At 42.2% G+C, this 7,516-nt stretch overlaps 1 long non-coding RNA gene across 1 annotated transcript; it reads left to right on the forward strand.

Moving 5' to 3' along the window:
- Positions 1-789: 789 nt before the first annotated feature.
- On the forward strand, positions 790-2,603 carry LOC110910092. The gene is made up of 3 exons (XR_002575866.2): positions 790-910; positions 1,410-1,474; positions 2,465-2,603. It is a non-coding gene; the product is annotated as an uncharacterized LOC110910092 (long non-coding RNA).
- Positions 2,604-7,516: the final 4,913 nt, after the last annotated feature.

The following is a 7,516-nucleotide window of genomic DNA, read 5'->3' on the forward strand; positions in this document are numbered from 1 at the left end:
AACGACTAGATATGAAATTATAAGCACGCAAGGGGCTAGTGACTGCAAAATAGTACGCCCGAAAGTCGAGGTAAGAGGTAAAAACGGTGACTAATTAGTCTAGACAGCAAGGTAATTTACAGTCAAGTAATGTTAAGCCCAAGGTTTATTGAGCCAATTAGAATTTTCGAAAGGATTGGTAAGATAGCTTATCGTTTCAAAATGACCGAGAGATTGAGTGGGATACATAGCACGTTCCACATATCACGTCTCCGAAAATGTTTAGCTGACGAAACTGCTTATATCCCCTACGACGATATCGAGGTGGATAACAGCCTCAATTATGCCAAAAAGCCGATTGCGATTCTAGATCGCAAGGTAAAGAAGTTGAGAAACAAAGAAAATGATCAAGTAAAGGTCAAATGGGAGCATAGAAAAAGTTCGGATACCACATGGAATCCGAAGAGGAAATGAGACGTCTTTACCCCATACTTTTTGGTACGTACTCTGGTTTCGGGGACGAAACCCTTTTTAAGGGGGGTGGACTTGTAACACCCCGAAATTTTATAAAACGTTATAATAAAGTTATAAAGTACAGAGTAAACGAGAACAAGCTAACTAGGAAATAAATAACCCAGTTAGCTATAAGCCTCGTAGTAACACATGAAAGAACTAAAAATGCCCAAGTTATAAACCAAACCAAAGTGGAGGGGATTATATTGTTAGATTTGAAACTTAATAAAATAAAAAACAAATTAAAAACCCACCAAACACACCCAAATGGTGTGTCTGGTCTATCAAATGGCAGGAGCGGCAAGGGGGTTCTCCTCCAAACCCTAACTTTCACAAAAACCATTAATTGAAGGCTCAAATCAAGTTCAAATCGAAATCTGATATAGATTAGTGATCACCTTGTTGTAGGGATCATAAGGTATGTAATTTCTATGTAAAATCTTCACCCAAATTTCTGAGTGAATCCATGGAATTCAGGATTTGATGTTGCATTTTAGTTGTTTTGAATGAAATAGTGTCTAGGGATAAACCCTAGTCAATTACTTGTTGAAATTTTGCCTAATTCTTTGAAATCCATAATCACCATTTAAAGTGATAAATGGGTTTGTAGAAGTATGATGAACATTAGGATTATGATGTTATCTTAGTATAAATTGGGTTCTATGAAACAAGTTTAGATTGAGTAATATGAAAATTGATGTGAATTAGCTTAAATTGATATTTATCTTGGCTAAATAACAAGTGTTGAACTTCATTATAAATTGTGAAGAATTATGCCCTTAAGGTGTTTGTGAAAATGCCTAAAAGAGGATTAAAACTGGAAATTTGAGCTAAAACGCGTGTTTGTATAGTTATGGCAAATTATGCGTATTATATAAACAAAAGAGTTCTAAACGGGTTATGATGAAACTCTATAGGAAAAGAAACCGGAGCGTCAAGTGGACAAGCCGGTGGTGACGCGCTTGAAAGGGGTGCTTGAAAGGTACGCGACTTGTCGTCTTGTTACATTTATGTAGATAAGCCTAGTCGTAAATATGTCTAATGTTGTTATAGCGAAAATAGTTGCGTTTGGTGAGTCTAAGAAGTAATGGAATTCACTAGACAAAGAACGGGTTAAACTAATGGTCAAAATGGTAGTGTTGGAGTGACACGAACGTCATTGACGAATTATGAATATATGTAACTTGACCCGTTAAATTAAGTGAATTGTTATTTAATTATGTATGGTTACATTGTAGAATAGAAGTTGTGTTGATTGTATCGACCATGTTCGTTACTTAAATCCGTAGGTTAAGAATTGGTTTGTAGTCATCATAATGGGGGATTCCATAGATGAGCCAAACGGGTCGGATAATGGTGAACATTGTAGTGTTAATGTTTTAAGTAGATAGCGATGACGATAATGATCACAAGAGCATGACGCCATAGGTTTGGTAATGAAGTGCTGGTGATAATAAGCCCCGGAAGTTAGGTAACAAGCGCCATATGTTTACTAATTAAAAAAAAGGGGGAAGTAAAATGAGTGTAACTTAAAAAGGGTCGAATGATGCATAAGTGACTTTTATTCATTCGGCCCGTAAATCCAATTTTAGGTATGACAAATATGATAGACACGTCGGTAATGAATTTATAGACGTATAGGAAAAAGAATCACCTAAAACGGACAACCGAGCGAAAAGTTATGGTTATTTTAAGTCAAAACATAAAGTTGCAGAATCTACCGTAAGTTACGGTAGCTACCGTAACCTACGGTAGAGGTAAAAAGGCTACAGCAGATTCCTACTGTTTTACGGTAGAACCAGTGCTGCCCAGGAGCTACCGTAACTTACGGTGGCTACCGTAAGTTACGGTAGAGCCCAGTCAAAATTGTTGATTGTTGTATATCTTAATTAATCGAATCCGTTTTTGAGCGTAGTTTTGATTATGCAAATTTTCTAAGAACTCTAATACTAATATTTGTCAAAATTTCTAGCTTTTAGGTATTGCAAGTACGTGGATGATGATCAAGTCGATGCTTCCGAACCGAACACAATCTTTTGAAGCTTCCGCATTAGATTAACCTTGTTTTAGACAATGTCTATAATGTAAACAATTTTCTAATCGTGTTCTGAATGTTGTAACTAGTTAAGTAATCCACTAATATGTGATCACTTGAAACTTAAAATTTGTACTTGTTTTGAAGTAATGTACCATTTTCTATAAAATCCATGCGTATTTACGCTAAATTCTAAGGAAACAACACGGGTGTTACACAAACCCCGTAATGGTATAGAAGTCAAATGGAGGATGGAGAATGTGCGTCGATTATACCGATCTGAACAAGGCATGCCCTAAAGATTGTTACTCTTTGCCTGAGATTGACAAAAAGATAGACTCTCTCGCACCATACAGATGGATATGCTTCCTAGATTGTTACAAGGGTACCACCAGGTTCAAATGAAGCTCGAATACGAAGACAAGACAGCTTTCAGAACCGATCTCGGCATCTTCTGTTATACAAAGATGTCGTTCGGTCTCAAGAATGCCGGCGCGACATACCAGCGCCTGATGGATAAAATCTTCGCTGATGATATTGGAAAACACATCGAGGTCTACATCGATGATCTGGTAATCAAGAGTCCAGAAGAGGACCAAATGCTAAAGGATATTGAGAAAACGTTCAACTCCTTGAGAAGTGTGAACATGAAGTTGAATCCTGCCAAATGTTCCTTTGGTATGGAAGAAGGGAAGTTTTTAGGCTTCATAGTCACAAATGGCGTCTTCAAAGTAAACCCAGAGAAGGTTCAAGCAATAGAGCGAATGTCGTCGCCAAAAACAATCAAGGAGATGCAACGATTAGCCGGCCGTTTAGCCGCGCTCAACCGTTTCCTATCAATCCACGCCGCAAAGTCATATCCTTTTATCAGCACCTTGCGCAACTGCGTGAAGAAGCAAGAATTCAAGTGCACACGAGGCAGAAGCCGCATTCCAGCAGATGAAGGAATGTTTGATAAAGCTCCCTACTCTGACCGCGCCGTACGAGAAGGAACCACTCATACTGTACTTATCTTCTTCGGATAAGGCAGTAGGGTCGGTATTGATGGTAGAAAGAAACAGAGTACAAACTCCAATTTATTATGTCAGTAGGGTACTTACCGATACAGAAACGAGATATTCAACAATGGAAAAGTTGGTACTGGCGCTGCTTCATGCTTCTAGAAGGCTGCGCAGATACTTTACAGGGCACGTAATCACAGTACTTACCAACTTTCACATCGGCACAATATTGCAAAAACCAGAGACGTCTGGGCGGTTAGCAAAATGGGCGATCGAACTGGGGGGCCACAACATCTTGTATAGGTCGCGCCCAGCCATCAAGGGTCAAGTCTTAGCAGACTTCGTCACAGAAGTCCCAGTGGAAAAAATCAAAGATTGTGAGATTGTTGAGACTCCCGCAAAAGACACATCTAATGAGCTGTGGCTACTGTACACTGATGGGGCATCAAATGAGGACGGCGCAGGAGCAGGGTTGCGCCTAGTAAGCCCCGAGAAGCATGAATTTACATACGCCATCAAGTTGGATTTCAAGAACACCAACAATGAGGCAGAATATGAGGCATTCCTGGCAGGCTTGCGCCTCGCCATAAAAATGGGAGCTCAAAATCTACAAGCACATGTCGATTCGCTTTTGATCGCCAGTCAAATCAACGGAATTTATGATGCAAAAGGTGAAGTTATGGCCTTATATGTGGATCAGGCGAAAGAATTGCTTCAGCAATTCAAGTCATACAAGGTAGTTCACATCAATGGCTCCGAAAACAAACCAGCATACGCTTTGAGCAAGCTCGCTTCAACTTCCTTTCAACATCTAGCCAAAGATGTAAGGATTAAAGTACTCAAGAATCCATTAGTCCTGCTGCGCCAGGTAAATGTGATCGAAGTAGGGCAGCCATCTTGGATGACCCCTATAATTCAATATCTGCAAGAAGGAATACTCCCGGAGAGCAAAGCAGAGGCAAGTAAGATTCAAAACAAGGCCCTGCATTATGAGATGAATGGTGGTATTTTATACCAGAAGTCCTTCTTGGGGCCCTTATTGCGCTGTGTGGACCCCCAAGACGCGAATTACTTGATTAGAGAGATTCATGAAGGGATCTGTGGCATCCATGCAGGCCCACGCATGGTTGTCGCGAAGATTATGAATGCTGGTTATTACTGGCCAGGGATGCATGTCGATGCTCTAAAGGAGTTGCGCAAATGTGACTCATGTCAAAGACACTCCCCGAAAACCCTGTGCCCGAAGAACGATCTCATCCCTGTATCCACTGCTTGGCCTTTCCAGCAGTGGGGAATTGATATGGTGGGACCTTTCCCTGACGCTCCGGGAGCCGTGAAGTTCATAATCGTGGCCGTTGATTATTTTACTAAGTGGGTGGAGGCCAAAGCTCTCGCCTCAACTACTGCAATGATGGTGCACAAGTTTATCTGGGAACACATCATTTGCAGATTTCGTCTCCCATTCAAAATCGTCACAGACAATGGTACCAATTTTGCTTCCGAGGATCTTCAAAATTGGATGAAGGAAATGAAGATTGAGCATACTTTCTCCTCTGTTGCGCATCCTCAAGGCAATGGTCAGGTGGAAAGTGTCAACAAAAGTATCGTCGAGGGGATAAAAGCCCGACTGGGCACAAAGAGAAGAGGTTGGGTAGATGAGCTCCCAAGCATCCTGTGGGCTCACCGAACCATGCCAAAGACAAGCACTGGCGAAACTCCTTTTAGCCTAGTATACGGCTCGGAGGTAGTTATCCCAGCTGAAGTTGGACTCCCCTCACCGTGCTTGACAGCAGTCAACACGGTTGATAATGAAGCAGAGCGCCGTCTTGACTTGGATTTACTGGAAGAAAGACACGAGATTGCGCGTATTAAAGAAGCAAAATACAAGACACAGCTGGAAAGGTACTATAATGCGAGAGTCCGCATTTGTACCTTCACTCCAAGAGAATACGTCTTCAGAGACAACGAAGCTTCAAACGCTGAACGCCCAGGAAAACTAGCACCCAAATGGGAGGGCCCATACTTGGTGCATGAAGTGCTAGGGAAATGGGCATACAAATTGCGCACTCTGGATGGATACATCATCCCGCGCACGTGGAATGCGTAGCAATTGCGCAAGTGCTATATGTAACTACCTTTGGCCTTGCGCCTTTACTTTCTTATGTTGGCCACGCGCCTTTCTGATTTCTATGTTGGCTAAACGCCCTACTTGTTTACGATGTACGTTGGCCTAAGCGCGTGTTTCTCAAATCAATGAAAGCATATGCCTTATGTTTTCTTTTATCATGATGACTTCTACGTTACAAATGCATGTTAAACTTTTGATTAGCACGAAAACACTTCAATAAATTACGAGCTCTTGAGTTACGCCTCCAAGGTCCTCCGCGAGCATAGCGCGAGACCTGGCAGTTACACTCGCATAAGAGCCACACTTACATTTATTTGCGCTAACTTAACCAAAGTTTCTAACAATAGTGCAATAATTGTAACTGGACAAAGGAAAAGCAAACCTAAACATTATATTAAACAGGCGCAATCGCGCAACGATTACATGGAAAAAGTAACATATCATCAGTACGAAGCAAAACAAGCGTGACCGCGCAAATAGCTACATGTAACGTCCAAAAATAAAATTACAAGGCACAGCCTATCAACCCTATCTATTCATGACCATCACCATCGCCTTCACCATCATGTTGACCATCACCATCACTACCATCGCCCGCCACCTCCTCTTCAACAGATAATTCAACAGTTATCGGGGGGTCGAGAATGGCCTTTAGACGCTGGCACAAGTCGTCATGCTCTAAGGCCTTTGCCACTAAGTCCATAACAGGCAATGACAGATGATCGTAAGCATTTTCAGTGCGAGCCAACTCGGCATCAACTTCACTGGTCACAGAGCAATGGCTAGTGTCAAATTCTTGACCAAACATCTCTTCAACATGTTGCGCACATTCCAGATAACCTCCACGGTGACCAACCGCGCGAAAGGCATATATTAGAGCAGCAACAGCTCCGTCCAACTCACCAGCGTTTAGGATAGAGTTAGCCATCTACACCAAAAGAAACATATGAGAAATCTAGTTTAGCAAATAAAACCTAAGTTAAAACAAAAAAAGAAGACAATACCAGAACTAATCCCCTGCCACGCATCCATTCAGCTTCGAAGACCAGGATGTCAACAATGCCCTGGGCCTCAGCGTAGTTATTCTGCGCCACATTAAGGGCAGATGAACTTATGGCGCGCGCTTCCTCGGCCTTTTGCTTGGCCTCCTCAGCAGAAGCAGCTTTTCCTTTCTCGGCTTCAAGATCAATCTCCAAGGACTCGTTTTTGTCAACTTGTTCTCGCAAGCGACGTTTTAACTCTACAATTTCAAAATCCTTAGCAGCCAGATCTTTATCCTTACTAGATATTGTAGCCTTAAACTCATCCTGAAAAAGATAAAAAAAACGTAGTTCTACAAGCAAAAACACGGGAACAAGAAAGGATAACGCTTTACGCACCTCAGCTTGCTCCTTAGCAGCTTGCGCATCCTCAACCTTCCCTTTCAACTCCGTAACTTTACCTTCAAGATCGGTAATTTTAGCTCGAGCCGCGTATATGCGTTCGTTGTCTTTCGCACAGATCTTCTTCCAGTCAGCACGCTCCTTCGCTAAAAGGACCTCAGCAGTGCGAAGCTTGCTCCAAAGGCCCTCGCGGCCCCACTCCTTTGACTTCCTGTCAGCTTCGAACTTGGCCTTCTCCTCATCAAACTTAGAATTAGCTTTCTCAAACTCCTTCACCTGCCTCACAAGGCGCTCACGATATTTCTCCCATTCAGCTCGCTCTTTGACAATTGTGCGCCATTCACGTACAATCTGGTGGTTGGCGGCGCGAGTATTGGCTTCTCCGACAACGTATGCTTGAAATAGCCCATCGTGACTCTGTGCCCTTTGACGATTAACCTCACCAGGAGGGAAAGAATTCAAAAACCAATCTCTGCAA

Source organism: Helianthus annuus, chromosome 15 (genome assembly GCF_002127325.2).
Source record: "Helianthus annuus cultivar XRQ/B chromosome 15, HanXRQr2.0-SUNRISE, whole genome shotgun sequence".
NCBI classification, from domain to species: Eukaryota; Viridiplantae; Streptophyta; class Magnoliopsida; order Asterales; family Asteraceae; genus Helianthus; species Helianthus annuus.